Source organism: Sus scrofa, chromosome 6 (assembly GCF_000003025.6).
Source record: "Sus scrofa isolate TJ Tabasco breed Duroc chromosome 6, Sscrofa11.1, whole genome shotgun sequence".
Taxonomy (NCBI): Eukaryota; Metazoa; Chordata; class Mammalia; order Artiodactyla; family Suidae; genus Sus; species Sus scrofa.
This window is the reverse complement of record NC_010448.4, coordinates 25,186,216-25,204,682: the sequence shown is the minus strand read 5'-3', so window position 1 is coordinate 25,204,682 and position 18,467 is coordinate 25,186,216. Positions and strand designations below refer to the sequence as shown.

Sequence of the window (18,467 nt, the reverse complement as noted above, 5' to 3'; positions counted from 1 at the left end):
CCAATTAGGAGGAATAAAATGCTGGAGAAGGTCATCCAGAGGCCATGACCACTAGCTGACCTGCAAGTTGGAGCCCAGAACGCTCAACCCCTCCCTTGTCCTGGGAAAGTGCTTTCGGCTGGCCCACTATGCTCACAGCTGGAGCCATTTCACAGAAGTAGCCTTGAGAGAGTAACACGAGAGGGAACACATGGCCGCCCTCCATGAAGGCCTCTATATTTACTTGTAAAATTCCTGCCCGCATGTGCAGAGATCTACTTGTCTCACAGTGTCCCAAAACGAGTCTCTTATATAAGTTGCCTTATTAAAACACCGACCTACCAATTTAGACTGAGTTGCCTCTTTTCCTCAGTCGCTCCTCGCCCTCCATGTCCAGGTGCCAGTCTTTGAAGTAATAGGAGTAGAGGCCGGACCCAGGGCCCAGCAGCGGCTGAGGTGCCATGGCTGAGGTGAGCGGTGTGCTCGCATGCCTGAGACTTTCAGGGATAGAGGCGGGCTTGTGCCGACAGCCGAGGCCAGGGACAGGAGTTCAGGCCTGTTGGCTGCAGGTGCAGCGCTCCAGGTGGGGCTCTGGGCACAGGCAACAGCGCAGCGTCGCGACCCCAGCGTCTGGGCCTCGTCCGGTTAGCGAGCTTCTGTGAAGATCCGCCAGAGACGCTACGCTGGATAGCTGTGAGCATGCGCACAGCGGCGGAGGAGGGAAAAAATCCAGCGAGTGCGTGAGCCGCCTCCTGAAGAGGTGTGACTATCGATCACAGGTGTGGGTTCTCGGGCCGAGGGCTTCCATGGTGGCTGGGGCATCTGGTGAGGAGGAAGATAGAAGCAGGCAGACACGCAGTTACTGACTGGCATTTGTCAACTCGAGAAAACTTGTGGAGCCCTCAGCACCAGCAGCAGCAGCGGCCTGGGTCTGTGGTGGCCGTGTTAGCTGCTGTTTTCGTCAGTGACGAACACTGCTAGTGTCCTCTGAAGAGCGGTCCACCAATGTCCGCCGTGAGGTCCACAGTGAGGAAAGCGCCACGGTTGCACTGGCATCTGCAAGGGCTGTTGTGGCCCTCCGAGGCAAAAGCTGCTCAAGTCCTTGGCGGAGCCGGCCGGCCACGGAGAAGTGTGTTCGCTTTGCCCATTGCCGGTATGGTAGCCCCTGATTTCCTTCTTCTTTCTTGCGGTCTAGCAGCTCAGCTATGCCAGTCTCAGGGTGAGATGAATCCAAAGCCAGTCCTCCTTCAGTCTCTGAAAGCCTGGGAAGCTGGTTGCTCTCCTCTTTCTCCTTTTCCTGGTGAAGGGAATTCTTTGGGTTCTAGAAGTTCCCTGTTTGCAGGGCCCGGCCTAGGGGATGGGATGATGCAGGTAAATTGAAACTGTTCTTCCTGCCCTTCTTGTGAAGTTATTATTGAACTTTTTGCTCCACTGTATTGCTGGAGCTTTTTAAATGGACTCTTGAGTTCTCCCAGAACTGTTTAATTTGTGGATAGCTATCTAATTGTTCTTTGTGGGAAAGTAGAGGCTGTACTCTCCTACTCTACTATCTTGCTGAGTGGATCTAAACAGTCCTAAAAATTTTTTGAATGAACTTCTCTATGTGAACAAAAATAAATATGCTGCTGTAATTTTGATTGCTATTACAGCCGTTAAGAAAAAGGAAAAAAAAAAAAAGAGGAATTACATCTTTAGCAGGCTGAGTCTACCAATCCATGAATACAATATGCAGCTCCATTTTTTTAAAGATCAAAATGGTTTTGTTGAGCAATTCATGAATGGTAAATAAAAAGATGCACCCTATGCATATCTGTTTTTTAAGGTCCTTGATTCTTTCATCAGTGTATTTGCAGTTAATATTGTTTCTATATATGTTTTACATATTTACATATGAGTAATTTGGGAGTTATTTTAGATATTTACAGTATTGCTTTTGAATTTCATTTTATAATTGTGTATTACATTGCTAAACATAAGGATGCAATGGATTTTTATGTGCTGACCTTGTATCCTGAAATTTTGATAAATTCATTTCTTAGTTGTGAGAAGTTTTACTCTTATTTTGTTTTCAGACTTTTTGGGCTTTTCTCCCTAGATTGGTGATGTCATCTGCAGGTAAGAACAATTTTACTTTTTCATTTCAAATCTGTATGATTCTGATTTTGTTATCTTGTAATTCCCTGGCTAGAGCTTCCTGCTTGGTAGGAATGGTCTGTTTAATAGGTTTGGTGTGAGTTGATATTCCTACTAGGTCTTTCACTGTTACGTGTGAGGTTAGCTGTAGTTTTGTTTTGATTTGGTGGATGCCCTTTATCAAGTTGCAAGAGTTTTCTTCTATTTCTAATTTGCTGAGAATTTTTATTAGCAGTGGATGTGGAATTCTGTCAGATGCTTTTTGGGCATGAATTGATAGGATCATGTGAATTTTCTTTAGACTGTGATTCTAGTGGGATATGACATTTTCAAATATTAAATAAGCCTTGCATTCTCATCATATGACACACATCACTTGAGTTTATTGTTCTTTATATATCATATTGGATGCTGTTTGATAATATTTTGTTGAGAATTTTTGCAATTTTATGTATTACATGGAAAACCTGCTTTATGTAAATGGAGCCTTAAGCAAGAGTTGACAGAAAGGGACCAGCAAGGTAAATGATTGGTTTTGGTTTCTAATTTAATTTCACTGTGATTAGAGAACAAAATGTATACAATTTCTGTTATTTTAAATGTGTTAAGGTTTGTTTTATGATCCAGTATATGATCTACCTGGTGTATGTTCCATGTACACTTGAATGTGTATTCTGCTGTTGTTTAGTGGTATGCTCTGTAAATGTGATTACAATTGATTGATGGTGTTGTTCAGTTTTTCTAATTCCTTGTTGATTTTGTGAGTATTAATTCACATTGATCATGATTTTTACTCAGCAAGAGTGTTGAATTATCTGATTATCACTGTGGATTTATCTAGCTCTCTTTTCATTTTTGTTGGCTTTGTCATGTGTATTCTAAAGCTCTGTAGTAAGGTGTATACTCATTTGAGATTGCTAAGGTCTCTTAGTGAATTGCGTCTTTTTTTCATTTTGTAATGGCTCTTGTCCTTAGAGATTTTCTTTGACTGGAAATATACTTATCTTGTATTAATATTTCCACTCCACCTTTCCTTTGATTAACATTCATGTGGTATGCCTTTTTCTAGACTTTTAATTTTTGCCTACTTATATTTGAAGTGAATTTCCTATAAGCAACATATGGTTGGGTCACATTTTTTAAATGCATTCTCCTAATTTCTATCTTTTTCATTGGTATTTTTAGATAATGTTACACTTAATGTTATTATTGGTATGTTTGGATTAAATCTACAATTTTATTACCTATTTTCTGTTTTGTCCCTTGGTTTTTTTTTGTTCCTACTTTCCTATCTTTTTGTGGCATATTTTAACATTTTGAATCTTTCTATTTAATTTGTTATATATTTTATTACAATTTTTATGTTATTTTGTGGATTACTCTAGAGATCACAATATAAATTCTTAATATTTTACATTATAATTAATACCAACTTTTTTATCATTTCAGTTGGGTTATAGAAAACTCACCAGCATATAGTCCCTTTATCTTCTTTGCTTTATGTTATGGTTTCTTAAACATTGAAAGTACATACAGTGAAAATTCCATGATACAATATAAAAGTATTTTGCTTTCAACTATGAAATATTTTAAAGCTCTCAGAGACAAATAGTCTATTACACTTATTTAATATATTAACTATTTCTGGGAGTTCCCATCATTGCTCAGTGGTTATTGAACCTGACTAGTATCCTTGAGGAAGAGGTTTTATCCCTGGCCTTCCTCAGTGGGTTAAGGATCCAGTGCTACAGTGAGCTGTGGTGTAGGTTGCAGACATGAGCTCAGATGCCATGTTGCTGTGGCTGTGGTGTAGGTGGCAGCTGCAGCTTCAATTTGACTCCCTAGCTTGGGAACTTCCATGTGCCATGGGTATGGCCCTAAAAAGACCGAAAAAAAAAAAATTAACCGTTTCTGTTGCTTTTACTTTATTCCCAATATTCCAAGTTTTCTTCTAATGTCATTTATTTCTCTTTAGAAAAAAAATTTAGAGCAGGTTGGCTGGCAAAAGATTCTATGAGTTTCTCTGAGAATGCCTTTATTCAGCTTCACTCCTGAAGTATAATTTTGCCTGATACAGAATTCTAGATTGACTTCTTTTCCTTTTAGCAATATAAAAACATTATGCCACATTTTTTTTCCATCCTCCAAGGTATTTGATGAGAAATTTTAGTCATTGAGACTGTTGTTCCCTTATATTTTATTATTTTTCTCTGTTTTCAAAACTTTTTTTATATTGTCTTCAGTCTTCATCATTTTGAATATGTTTCAAGGCATTCGTTTTTGGAGGACTTAGCTTGTTTAAAGTTCACTGACCTCCTTGAGTCCATAGGTTTATTTCTCCTCAGGTTTTTGTTTGTTTGTTTGGATTTTTTTTTTTTTTTTGGCATCAAACTCTTTCTTTTTTTTTCTGTTGGGGGGGGTTGATCACATGAGTATCTTATCCTTTCACATCCATTGGTTTGTGAGAGACTATTTATTTGAGAAAGAGGTAAAAAATATAATGATTGTACTTTGAAAATAAAAGGTGCACAGTTAACAAGGGGATGCTACTAGATTGAGGGAATTAACTAACATCAAGTAGAAACAAGAGAGGAAACGTTGGCGTGTGTATTTAAAGAATAAAGTGCTTATTTCTGAGAACCAAGATAGACGTATGTAGAAGATGAATAATAACTGTCTGATAATTAATCTTATTCATAGCCATTGCTGTGTTATAAGTAAATGTTCATGGTGCTATCTTCCACTGCCAAAGGTGAGTCATTCTTGCAAGAAATATTAAATATTAATAAGTTTAGACATACAGTATATTTTAAACAATTATTTGAGTAGTGTTCCAAGAAATAACAACTTTTGGAGGCAAATATATGTTTAAATTGACAATTTTATACACAATTATGTGAAATGCTATTAGTTTTGCTAGGAGTTGTACAAGTTATTTAAAGACCACCCAGTAATGTTCACCAGAGTCCTCCAGTGCTTGGATGTATAGTATTGATCTTTGAAAAAAAGACGTGCAAAGAGAATATATGAATGTTGCTGTGAGTACTCCAACATAAAATTAGAAACTGATGTAAAATCTGGAGCAGAAAAAGAGATTTTTTTAATGGCAAAATAAAAATTAGGACAAGTGGGTAAAATACTTTTATCATTTAAAAGGGAAATGAGCTTATATAAAGCACTGTACATTGTAATATTCAACTTGCAGATGTTTTGGATGAACTTATAACAATTCAACTAACCTCATTAAAGTATGAAGGAAATGTTTCTATTTTTGGAAAATTTGTTGTGAAACAAAGATTAAGATGCCAGGATAGAACAATTGAGCTTTTTTTTTTTTTTTAAACTTTTGTATTTTAAGGATACTACTCTTTAAGTATTAAATATTCTGCTGTTATATTTTACTTTTGCATTATTTTAATTGTCATTCTTTAGTGATAATGTTTCATTCTTTAATGTTTCCATTATCAAATATCTCTTTATCAGGCAGAGTTCATTTTGCATACTATTTAAATATATAGTATTGTCATAACATATTTGTTTATAATAATAACCACCAGTGTATTTTATATCAAGTTTTTAAAAGCTCTCCCCTGAAATATTTAATACAATCCTTTTATAAAAAAGATTCACTGCTTATTTTTTAGCTGTTTATTATGATTTTAAAACATATTTTCAGAGTGCTATAAAGTTACAGAATTTTCTTATGATTTTTGAAAATTCTTAAGAATTTCTGGAAATTATGACTTCTCACTTTAAAATTACAAAGGTTAATATCTTTTGGAAATTTGGAATCACGAGGTGAATACTAAGGCTTCATGTAGAATCCCAAGGATTCCAAGGAGTAGTGTGTAAAAGCAGCTGAACCCAGTGCTCCTAAGGACTGCCTATTTTGGATTTATAGTGTTAATTCTAACTTCATCTGCATGGCTCAGTGTGGAAGTACCCCATATCTAAACATGATTTTATGTTATGCTGGAAGGCCTCATCCTTAATTCAGGGCAGCTATTCCTTTTGTGGCTTTTGAGGTTTATGTTTCTGCTGAGTGTTAGAATTTCAAAGGTGAGAGACTATTTATTTACATTATGGCCAATTTGTCTAACGGAAGTCTGACAGTTGTAATAAGTCTGTTGAACCTTTAGAGATTTTAAAAAGAAAAAGGAGACTCTCATTCTGACAGGTTAGCAGTGGGAAACCTTGCTGATTCCTGAACTTATTTGTTCTTTGAGTTTTATGTACCATATGGAAAACCTCTTTTATATGAAAGGAGATTTAAGAGCAGGAGTTAGTACAAAAGCTCCAGGGTAGGCATGTGGAACCAGGAAACACACACAGAGTGCTTAAGTTATTGGGAAAACATTTGCTCCTGTTTAATAGCTTGATAAATGGATCTCCTCTCCTCATTCATCTGACCTCTGATATAGGATCTCACTGAGGGTGGACTCCTTGCAGCCAAACAGGATATATACTACCTATAATGCAGTAAATAGAAGAAAAGTGAAATCTGATTTTTGTCTTTAACAGCCCAATTTCTTCCTTTTTCTGCACATTCAATTCCCTGCTTCCCACTCTCGAAGGAGCAGGAGATTTTACAGAGTGAGAGAAAAGTTAGAAAGAGAGAAGACCTGATTTTCTGCTCATTTGTGTGTAAAGAATCTCTAAACAGAGATATCAATCTAATGATAATGTATTCAGAAGGAAGCGGACCTATGAGCTCAGGATCCTGATGTCAGTACTTTCATATAAATATCCAGAAATGAGATTGCTGCATCATATGTTAGTTTTTAATCTTTTAGGGACCATAGCAGCTGCCTCATTTCACATAATTTTATATTCCTACCAACAGTGTCCTGGGTTATAATTTCTTTGCATCCTCACCAGCCCCATTGTCTCCTATTTTTTTAATAATAGCCATTCTAACAATTGTGAGGTGATAGCTCATTGTTGTCTTGATTTTCCTGAGGATTAACGATGTTGAGCATCTTTCATATACTGGTTGATCGTTTATGTATCGTTTTTGGACTCCCATGTTTTTTAAAGCATTATTCACAAAAGCCAAGAAGTAGAAACAATGTAAGTATGCATCTATAGATGACTGAAAAAATGTGGGATATACGTAAAATGGGATATTATTCAGCCTTAAAATAGGAGGAAATCCTATGATATGCAGCAATATGGATGAACCTTGAGGATATTATGTTAAGTGAAATAAGCTGGTCACAGAAGGACAAGTACTGCATGATCCCATTTATATGATGATCTGAAATTGCCAAAATCATAGAAACAGAGTAGAGTGGTATTTGCCAGGGGCTATGGGGAAAGGAGAAATGGGGAGCTGTTAAGTTTTAGTTATGCAAGATGAATGTAGAGATCTGATATACATACAGCATTGTACCTAAAGTTAACAGGACTGTAATTTACACTTAAAACTTTGTTAAGAAGGTAAATCTTATGTTAAATGTTCTTACTACAACAAAAATGAAGGAGACCTAACTGATAGAAAGGAGAGATCCACCCATGTCAGGGTGCACTATTTGAACATCTTGCAAGTAGGGGGTACATGGAGTGTTTTGGGTATATGATTATAATGGGATAAGGGAGAAGAGGAAATGCAATTTCACCAAGTAGCATTGAGAATTGTAAAATAGATACACTTTTATATACTTTGAGATAATAACATTTGAATTGAAAAACTTCTGATTACAGTTCACTCTGGAACAACTTGCAAGTTAGGGGCACCAACTCCTGTGCAGTCAAAAAACTATCATTTTTCAGTTGACCTGCTATATTATATATTTGCAGTTCTGCATCTGTGGATTTACCTAATCTTGGGTAATATAATACTGTGGTATGCATATGTTGAAAAATTCTGCATATAAGTGCAGTTAGTAAGCTCAAGCATCAACCGTATTTTATTATTTTTTAACATTTTGCATTAGACTGGCGTAGACTAGGACATGTAAATCTATGTCTGGATTATATCATACCCAAATACCTCCCTTTGCTCCAGAAAAATACATGTCAACCTCAATATCATTTTTGTAATTACGTCAATATAGTTCTTAGTAATTCTTTAGTACTTAGGTTAACATCACTGCCAAGAAGGCATTTTCTCCTGCCATCCCCTCATGAATAATGGTAGTTATTCCTTCTGTTTACATCTATTATTTAATTCTCATCCTTTATCAGAACATTTGCCTGCAGTTCCATAATCAGTGATTTCTGCTATTTTACACTCTTTCCTTATCCTCAAAGTTAGCACGAGGCCTGGATGGATGAGAACCCCCCCTCACCCTGAAATATATTTTAGATGAATAGATAAATAGATAAACTATCTAGCTAAGACAGTTAAAACAAGTGGTATTGGAGAGTTTTTATAGCTAAGTACCATTTTTTAGGATAAAGAGTCTAATGTGGAAAAAATGGTACTGCTTTGAGAGTTAAAGCAGAAATGATAATTGTGCAAGTGAGAAATTTTTCTCTTCCAATTTCTCAGTCTCATTCAAATTGAAAAGAATCTTAAGAAACATTTAAGCATTGGCCTTTACAAGAAGTTCTCAGTATCTAAGGGCACATAAGCAGTAGAGTATTTGATGGAAGTATGGCCTTGTAATAGAATCCTTGAAGCAAAACTGGCCATATTTTTTCATACAGTTTGGATGTGGTTTGTATCCATCAAGATCTTTCCTTACATTCTTTTTTTAAAATTTCTAATATGGTAATTTTTTAACAATTATTTTATTATAGTTGATTTACAATGTTCTGTCAATTTCTGCTGTACAGCAAATTGATCCAGTTATACACATACATCCATCATGTTCCATCACAAGTGGTTAGATATGGTTCTCTGTGCTATACAGCAGGATCTCATTGCTTATCCACTCCAAATGTAACAGCTTGCATCTACTAACCCCAAACTCCAAGTCCATCCCACTCCCTCCCCCTTGACAACAAACACAAGTCTGTTCTCTATGTCTCTGAGTTTGTTTCTTTTCTGTAAATAGGTTCATTTGTGCCATATATTAGATTCCAGATATAAGTGATATCATATAGTATTTGTCTTTCTCTTTCTGACTTACTTTTCCTTAAAATCTTATATATCCTCCCTAATATGAGTATGTACTTCTCACTTTACACATAGTCCTTTCTAATCATTCGTCATAGGCATCTATTTTTCCCCCTCTAATGGTACTTCCATTGTTAAGTACTATATTTTGTACTTTATATTTTTCATTTTTACTTTATATTTTACCTTGTTATTTTTCAAACATAGCACTAAAGTAACCATTACTATACTAGAACTTCATTGTTGGATATCTACCCCATCACAATTTCCAATTCACTTAAATAAATTACTTAACTTCCTATTTGGTAGTATCAAATTTGACCAAAAAAATATGTTAAATTTCTTGATTTCAGGTAAAATTATATTTTAAATGGTTAAATATGAAAATAATAAGACCTTGTTTACTTACTAATTTATTTTTTTTTATTTTTTTTTGTCTTTTTGCTATATCTTTGGCCCGCTCCCGCGGCATATGGAGGTTCCCAGGCTAAGGGTCTAATCAGAGCTGTAGCCACTGGCCTATGCCAGAGCCACAGCAACGCAGGATCCAAGCCGCGTCTGCAACCTACACCACAGCTCACGGCAACGCCGAATTGTTAACCCACTGAGCAAGGGCAGGGACCGAACCCGCAACCTCATGGTTCCTAGTCGGATTCATTAACCACTGTGCCACGATGAGAACTCCCAACTTACTAATTTAAATACGACTGTTTTTTCCTAAATAGAAGAAAAGAAAAGAGAGGAAAAGAAAGTATATATTCTTATTGTTTCCCACTGACTGTATTTACTTGATTTTGTGCACTTAATATTTTTCATCCTTGGTGTTCACTCTAATTAACTGAACAGGATACTTGAAATAATGCTTTTTAATAAAAAAAACAATTAAAAGTGCATTTAAAAATCAATTGACAGCCTCATGTAGCTGTTCACACACTGCGCTGTTGGATATGTTATTAAAAACACTCTGATTTTAAAACAGAAGTTTGGAAGATGTTGGATTGCATAGACTCAAATGGATATTCAATAGTGAGATTTTTCAGAAAATATTAGTGTATAAGAATCCTAAATATACGCTTGTTACTGCCTTTGAAACTTTTTACCATGTACACTCTCCTTCCCTCTCCCCATCTCTCTCCCTCCCTCTCTCTCTTTTTCTTTATTTTGTTTTTAGTTTCTAATATTATATATGTATGCATACCGGGTAGAAATTACTTAGGTTTTTTCAAGTTAATTGAAAAGTAAGATCTAATACAGAAATTGTATGTTTGCATTATGTGAAGTCAAACTAACATCTTGGCATTCTGTTGGAATAAAGATATCTCTGTGGTCTGAACATAGAAAAATGTCATAGAACTGACTCATCACGTGATGTGCATGGCAGAGTCACATGACATTCAAACTGAATTGATGCTGAATCTAAAACACTAGCTCACACTGCCTCATATTTCACATTACATTCATAACTTCTTTTATAATTGTGTTTAAGCTTTGATTTTGGCAGCTTCAATGTTATATAGTGAGTGTTAGGATTTTATACCTACACAAATGTTTGCATATAGTTAAACAAGTTTATAGTGTTTTAAATAAACTCATAGAATGTAAGATTTTTTTTTCTCTGTAAAGAACAGTTTTATTATTCAAGGTTTAGGAACTTTGTTACATGATAGACATCATCTAAAGTTGCATTTGATCAGTAATGTTTAAATTCCATAACTATTGACTTAGAGCTAATAAAGCATGTGTGTTATGGAAACTCATGTCGGTAATAAAAATGAATTAATAGTTATAATCCACAAATAAAGTATCTCCTCAAAAATCTTGAACTCATCAAAAAGTTCACTGTATTTAATATCATAAAGTTACCACAGAACATGTAGAGCATTTAGCAATTTCTGGTTGAATGTTAGTTGATGCTTTAAAACATTTCTGTTAATTTCTGAATTATAATTTCATATATTTAATATATTATTTAAGATATTATTATGGATTTTATGGACCTATGTATTTTGAGTGACATAACCTGACTGAGAATGGAAATACCTAGACTTTGAAAACAAGTAGATTAGAAATACATGCTCTGCCACTTATTAATTTTATAATACTGGGTAGTCAGATACTATTAATAAGAATTTAAAAAGTCATCAAAAGACCTCTGAGATTGCAGAAATCTCATATCCTGAATTACCACATGTTATTTTTTTCCTCTCACTAAATATTCTCTATGCAAATTAAATGCTTAAAATAATAAAATAGGCCATTTTGTATAATTATTCTATGGACTTCTTTTTCTTCTGAGAAGAGCATTTAATAATATGCCTTAAGGAAGAAACATATAAGCAGTAAGTCTTAGTTTAGGTATCTTAAGAGGAAAACAGTTTTTTATGAGTATCTTTTAGTACTTTTACTGCATAAATTTAGTTTTTAAGTCCAAATGTCTTTTTGATTATTTTATATTCAAGGAAACATTCATATAATTCATATATACTACCCACTTGATAGATTATGGATGAACATTCAAAAGAAAAATTTTTTAAGACGAATGCTTGAGTTAGCTTATTGTTATAGAATATATTTTTTTCTCATTTGAATCATAATTTTTACAAAACAGATCAATTCTCACATTTTCTAAAGATTTCTTATTCTGTGAAACATAATGTCTATAAAAGTTACAAAATAGGAATAGAAGTAATGAGAATTACCAGCTACTTAACCTCCTATGCATTTATGTATCTAAAACTTTATTTTAGTTAGAATTAATTCATACATTCATCTACATTTCTTCCCAACATTTTAGAGATTACAAAAACATTCTTTATGGACTCCTGCATGTATTCACTTCTTTGATGAGTTTGCTTGGCTATTTAAACAAATATATTTTCAGTTGTTTATGATATCATTATCATCCCTGACTTCTTTTTCTTAAGTGACGGGGGAGCGAACAGCATTCACATATGCTACTGACTGTGCCATTTTAGGCACTAATATTATTCACCATCAAGAGAATCACAAGAGAAAAGGTATCACCATGCTCATTTTGCAGCTGAGATAAATGAAACTTTAGAAAGGTTAAAAGGGAAATCACTAGTTATGCAATAATTAGGTGGTTGGCTCTAGGTCTATTTGTTGCCCATGGCCTTGGTCCTTTTAAAAGCTAGGCTGCTGTCTAGCATGACCTTATCACATACACCATTGCTCAGTTTCTTCTGTTTTAAAAATTCAAATTTAAAGCCTCTTTGACCTATTTCACTGAGATTCATCTCACTTTGTTAAAAAAAAAAAATGCCTTTTAATTGATGCTCATTATAATCCTCTTTGCTTCTTCCTTTGACTTAACATAAAACCTTCCACTTGCAGGCAAACCTCATAAAATACATGTCTATGCCTTTGCTGGTTGATTGCTGTCTGTGGTTGATGTTTTCAAAAATTGATTCAAAATTTTGACCTAAATAAATGTACTCTGTTCAAACCTACTCCCCTAAGGACACTGGTTTCTTTCTAGAGAAAACTCTGGATTCCGAGCTCCTAAGGAGACTTTGACAGAGGTTGGGCTGCAGTGGAAGATAACCTGTAGTGGCACATCTGGAAGCAGAGAGAAAACAGAGACAAAAGCCAGGGAAAATGTAGGTAATGGTTGCAGTAAGGAAAATTTTCAGGCCCACAGCTAGAAATATGCAAACTTGTGAGATTTGCTGTTCTGTTCAGCAAACATGTCTTGATCTTTCACGTGCCAAGCAATATATAAAAGAAGACTTAAAAATCAGGGAAGGAAACTACCAGTTCCTAGCATGGGACAAATCTTACTGTAGATTGAGCCTATGTAAATTTTATGTTCTACCAATGTATTTTTTTCTAACAAATACCTATTGTGGTGGCTAATTTTATATACCAGCTTGGCTAAGTAATGGATTGGCCAGACATGTGGTCAAATATTTCTCAGTGTTGTTGTGAGGATGTTTTTGGATGAAACTGACATTTGAGTTGGCAGACTGAGTAAAGGAGATTGTTCTCTCTAATGTGAGTGGGCCTCATCTAATCAGTTGAAGGTCTGAATAGAGCAAAAATCATTTACATTCCCAGGCAAGTAAGAGGGAATTCCTCCTGCCTTACTACCTTCAAGTTGAGACATTATTTTTTCTGCTTTCAGGAAACATTAACTCTTCCTAGGTCTGGGGCTACTGGACTTTAAAGTGTCATTTATACAATCAGCTCTCCTGGGTCTCCAGCTTATTGCCTGCAGATCTTGGCATATGTCAGATTTCATAATCACATAGGTTCTTTCCAATAAAGGAAGAGAGAGAAGGAAAGAAAGGAAAGAAGGAAGGAAGAAACTCCACTGGTTCTATATCTCTGGATAATACTGACCACTATACCTATGTCAGTGTGCTACAGACAGGAGATTTCAAGGTGTAGGAGATAATCCATTTTCTCATTTATTCTTCCCTGATTTTCTGTGTCAACATGGGCCCTAACAGTTTCTAACTGTGATACAGAGACCCCAAAAGGGGCATCATTCTTAAGAAATCTGAGGTCACGTAAATTTTTAGCCTTTACTAATTTTCTCTCTAATCTCAATCAGAAATATATATCTGGGAGATTGATCCATTGCTATTGATAAATTTTCCAAACTGCTGTCATTTCTTGCTATGTCCATAGTTTTTTCACAACCAGGTGTCGTCTGTAATGTTGACTTAATATACCCACCATTTTTCACTTAAGTGAATGTTCTAAAGAAGTTTGAATATATTGGCATTTTGCACAGAAAACTAGTATCCTTTGCCATAAAGAGATGGTAAAAATAAATCTAAGAAACAAGAGGATACTTTTATATTCTCATAAGATCTCGTTGCTCCCAAGGTTCTGAACTTGAGCCAGGTTTATCTTTGTTTCAAAGGGAAATTAGCAAGTATTAGAGAATTGAAATTTCTTTTTGATGCAATCTGTGTAGGTGAAAGATAGTTCAAAAAGGAGATAGTTATTATTTGAATGAGTATTTTTAAAAAGGGTATACTTTTTGCTACCCCTAATTACCTCTAGAAATACTATGATATATATGCTGAATTTGGAGAAATATTATTACTGAACATTTCTATCTTTAGTGGTAAATTATACCTTCTGACCATTCTATTCCTGACCTCATGCCTCCCTCCCTTCCTCCTGTCAAATTTTCTACATAGAGGTACTTCCTTGGGAAAACTCTGTTCTGTTATAAATAACTGTCTTCTTCAGCTCCATAAAGGTAAATACTGATATATTAGACTTACTGGGAAAACTTTTACAATGTCACTATTTGAAACTCCTCCCTAATGGAACAAAACCTTATCTGTAGTTAGAATGTAGAAACCTGTCTTTTAAAAAGTAGAAAAAAAAATGTATTGGGGAAATAACTATTTAAAAAGTAATAATAACACAAAAATAACATAAAAAAAATTAAAAGCAGCCTTTATCCTTATCAAGTCATGAATCAATCTGGACTGAGGCAAGCAACCTCAATCCAATAAGAGCTATTGCTCCCAGGGTCCATCATTGACCAGGAAGTCTTGACCAAGTGGAACCAGTATTGAGAAATTCAGTGACCTCATGGGAATGTACTATTAGGGAAACACAGGAAGTGTTAAAAAGAGAACAAAAATCTTGGCAGCCATAATCATGAATTTAAAGAGAGGGAGTTCCCATTGCAGCTCAGTGGGTTAAGAACTCAACTAGTATCATTGAGGATGTGGGTTTGATCCTTGGCCTTGCTCAGTGGATTAAGGATCCAGCCTTGCCCTGAGCTGCAGCGTAGGTCACAGATGCTGCTCAGATCTGGCGTTGCTGTGGCTGTGGTATAGGCTGGCAGCTGCAGCTCTGCTCTGATTCTGCCCCTGCCCTGGGAACTTCCATATGCCGTAGGTGAGGCCATAAAGAGTAAAACATGATTATCTGGCAAAGGTAGAAGAACTAAAATTTAGGGCTTCCCTTGAGAAACTTGCAGTCAAGTAGAAATGACCTAATAGTGAACACTCACAGAGATAACAGCAGCAGCTAAATGACAACATGATCAAGAGCCTGCTTGTGCGTATGTCAGACTTGATGACTTCTGTGGATTCTTTTTCTATAAAATTCCAAGTACTACTACTGACTTATTGCAGAGGCATGCTATAAATGGGGGGGGGTTATATATGTGTGCATATATATTATATGATATCACATGTATTCTTCACATAGCTTTCAGCAAGCCCCCATTTATTCCTCTTCTTACAGCAAAGAGAAGAATGCATTTGGTTGTGGAAAAGGCAATAGTCCCCCCCCTTTCTGTTTTTGTTCCTATTATAACTCTTGGTTACTTTATTTCAAGGAAAAGGAAGTAAGTTAGCTTTGCTTTGGCTCTGGTAATTTTTTCTTATTATTTGTAGTGAATGGAGTAATTTCCAGTTGGTGTGTTAGGGATCGATTGCAATTTCAGGGTCCTGTCTCAGCCATTCATGTTACCTTGGGTTGAGCTTAAGGTAAAATTGTGAGAAAGGTAAAAGTAGTTTTTGTGCCTTCTCCCCTTTTCTTACTTGGTCTCTATTTCCTACAGTCAGACACTTCCTCTCTGCTCCCCAGCACTTATCCAAATTAATGAGTTTCAATTGTGAAACCTTAATTTTCCATTTTAAAATACATATTTATGATGATGTATGACCAGCCATATGTTAACCACAAAACACAGAGAAAGGTAGCCTTTGACTTCCAAATGTTTACTGCTATACAGTATGTAATGGGGAAAAATACTTGCAAAAATTTAGGGGGAAAAATTGCCCTAGAATTCTGAAGGAGGGATATGATCTCTAACTGATGAGAACATCTTATTTGGGCCTTGAAGTATTGCTTGTAAAACATGTATCAGATGGAGAGAACAAGCAAAGCCAAGATATGAATCGAACCATAGGTGATAGATACAAAGGTGGTGGTTAGTGGATCACATGGTTTGGAATACATGATGGGGGAAAAAGGAATTTGTGTACAGATAAAGACACATGCAGAGAAGTCACTAGATGTTTCCAAAATGATCTTTTCTCTTAATATGAATCAAATAAAATTAACCTTTTTAATAATGAGATGGGAATACTAAGTCATGTATAGAGAAATAGAGCATTTTTGTGTTAAATACTGAATATCAATTGCCTGACTGCAGAAGCAACATAAAATTGCTAATATGTTATTTTTCTATTTGTATATTTATAGTGTACTAGCTAAAGGTGGCTTCTTTTTTAAAGTGAGAAATTCAGTTTGGCAAGTTTATAAGAAAGTAATGAGGATAAGACTGGAGTGACTATTTGAAACAAATATGGAAAGCCTTGAACGCTAAATAGAAACAGAACACTGTCAGGCAGCTTGTGGGAAGCTTGCTGCATCTCTGATAACATGTATATTTTGGTGTCCATATGATATACCTTTCCATTCTTCCATAATATGTTTCTAAAGAAATATAAAGGTAGGCAGATAGATGGATAGATTTAATTCACTTTCATTTCACCTTGGCCACCTAAAGAGATAGTTGAAATTTGTTAATCATCCTATTTTATGGAATGCCTATGGAATTCCACAGATGGAAGTGGTTGTTGTAAATAGCCATGAGCCCACTTCTCACTATAGTACCCTGTTTAAATATACTGGGTTGAGTTCACATTGTGGCTAAGTGGGTTAAGAACCTGGCTAGTATCTGTGAGGATATGGGTTCGATCCCTGGCCTCTCTCAGTGGGTTAAGGATCCATTGTTGCCACAAGCTGCAGCATAGGTTGTAGCTGCAGCTTGGATCCTTTGTTGCTGTGGCTGGGGTGTAGGCCAGCAGCTACAGCTCTGATTCCACCCCTAGTCTGGGAACTTCCATGTGCCCCAGGTGCAACCCTAAAATATATATATGTATATATTGGAGACCAGTTAGACTAAAGATAGCCTTCTTCTGAATGTCAGATTTTCAGACAAGCTGGCAGTGGAATTACTGACAGTAGCAGTCTCCTGCATGCATACCTACCAGGAGCCTTCCTGCAGCCCCTCTCTGGACAGCCTGCCCCTGTGGCTGCTACTTACTAGCCAGCTCTTTTTTGGAGGTTCCAGTCTAGGAGTAGAAGTAGCAATTGAGAGCCTTATGTAAATGAGAAAGAAAGACTCCACAAGCTATCTCAGTTAAAAAATCCTATGCAATGATAGAAGATGATTGCAGAGTTGATAAAGACATCAATTCTGAACAGAAGCAAGAAACATCAGTAACAAGATAAAGGAATTCCCTAACACACCTAACCAGTAGTTTCTATGATTTGTTGCATAGCAAATGTGAGTTGTCAATTTCTCAGTCTCATTCCAGTTCTTGTCAGTTTTTCAGTCCCGACATTTCCTGGCAGTATGTAAGCCTAGGGTTCAATATAGTTTTGATTTTTTCCCTGCAGTTTTGGATTAGCAGCTATAATAATATCCAAGACCCTCTTCAATGGAGCCAACTTATATGTATGGATATATCAGGGATTCTTTCTGAACCTTTTTATTTTTTCACTGCCCTCTCGTCCCTGCCATGAAACATGCCTAATATTTCAGGGACCAGCTAAGGGACCCTTCCTTTGTATCTGTCTTTTTTTTTTTTTTTCTCTCTCTCTCTATTTAAATCACTTTGACATTGATGTTTTATGACACTACCTTTGTCCATGGATGCTGTGAGGCCTTTTAGACATAGGCTACATCTATATAGCCTCAGTTTCCAGAACCTTATATCAGAGTTCTTTGGTTTCCTGGGAAAGGAGGTCAGGGATTTCTGTGGATTCCTAATCATTTCAGTGGGAAATTGAGAGAGGCTGAGCCAGCAGCTTTTAGTTGCTTAGATGCCATTTAAAACTGGAAATAATTTCAGTAAAGTTTTCTGAGGAGAAAAATGAGTGATTAATACCATGCTTAAAGATAATAAAAGTTTGGTTGCAATATATGGGAAGTTTTGAAGGGGGACTGAATTTGAGCAATCAGTAAAAAACAAAACAAAACATTGTAAAGCTTTAAGCCAGAGGTAATGAAGGTCTGAAATCGGGTGGTGTTTGTTACAACAGAAACACTGATGTTATTTAGCTCTAGACTCAATGCCAGGCAAACAAAAATGTAGAAGAAATTCCGTGTTCTTTAGATGACTTGAAAAAGATAGTGGTGGGCAACTTAAACATGCCGAGCTTCAATTTATATTTTACTTTTCTATTTTGGGGGGAAATAAATGAAGATTGAATAATTTTACCTACATAAAGAATATTGTGATTATTAATCTATTGGGAAGAATCTGGCATGCAGTAGGTA

General features: G+C 35.8%; 1 long non-coding RNA gene across 1 annotated transcript in view; it reads left to right on the top strand.

Annotated features, from left to right (window-relative positions):
• LOC106510491 overlaps positions 681 to 18,467 on the top strand; it is an 85,610-nt gene continuing 67,823 nt past the window's right edge. The window contains exons 1-2 of the long non-coding RNA XR_002344549.1: positions 681 to 1,132; positions 2,052 to 2,094. This is a non-coding gene — a long non-coding RNA (uncharacterized LOC106510491). The remainder of the gene's footprint in view (positions 1,133 to 2,051; positions 2,095 to 18,467) is intronic.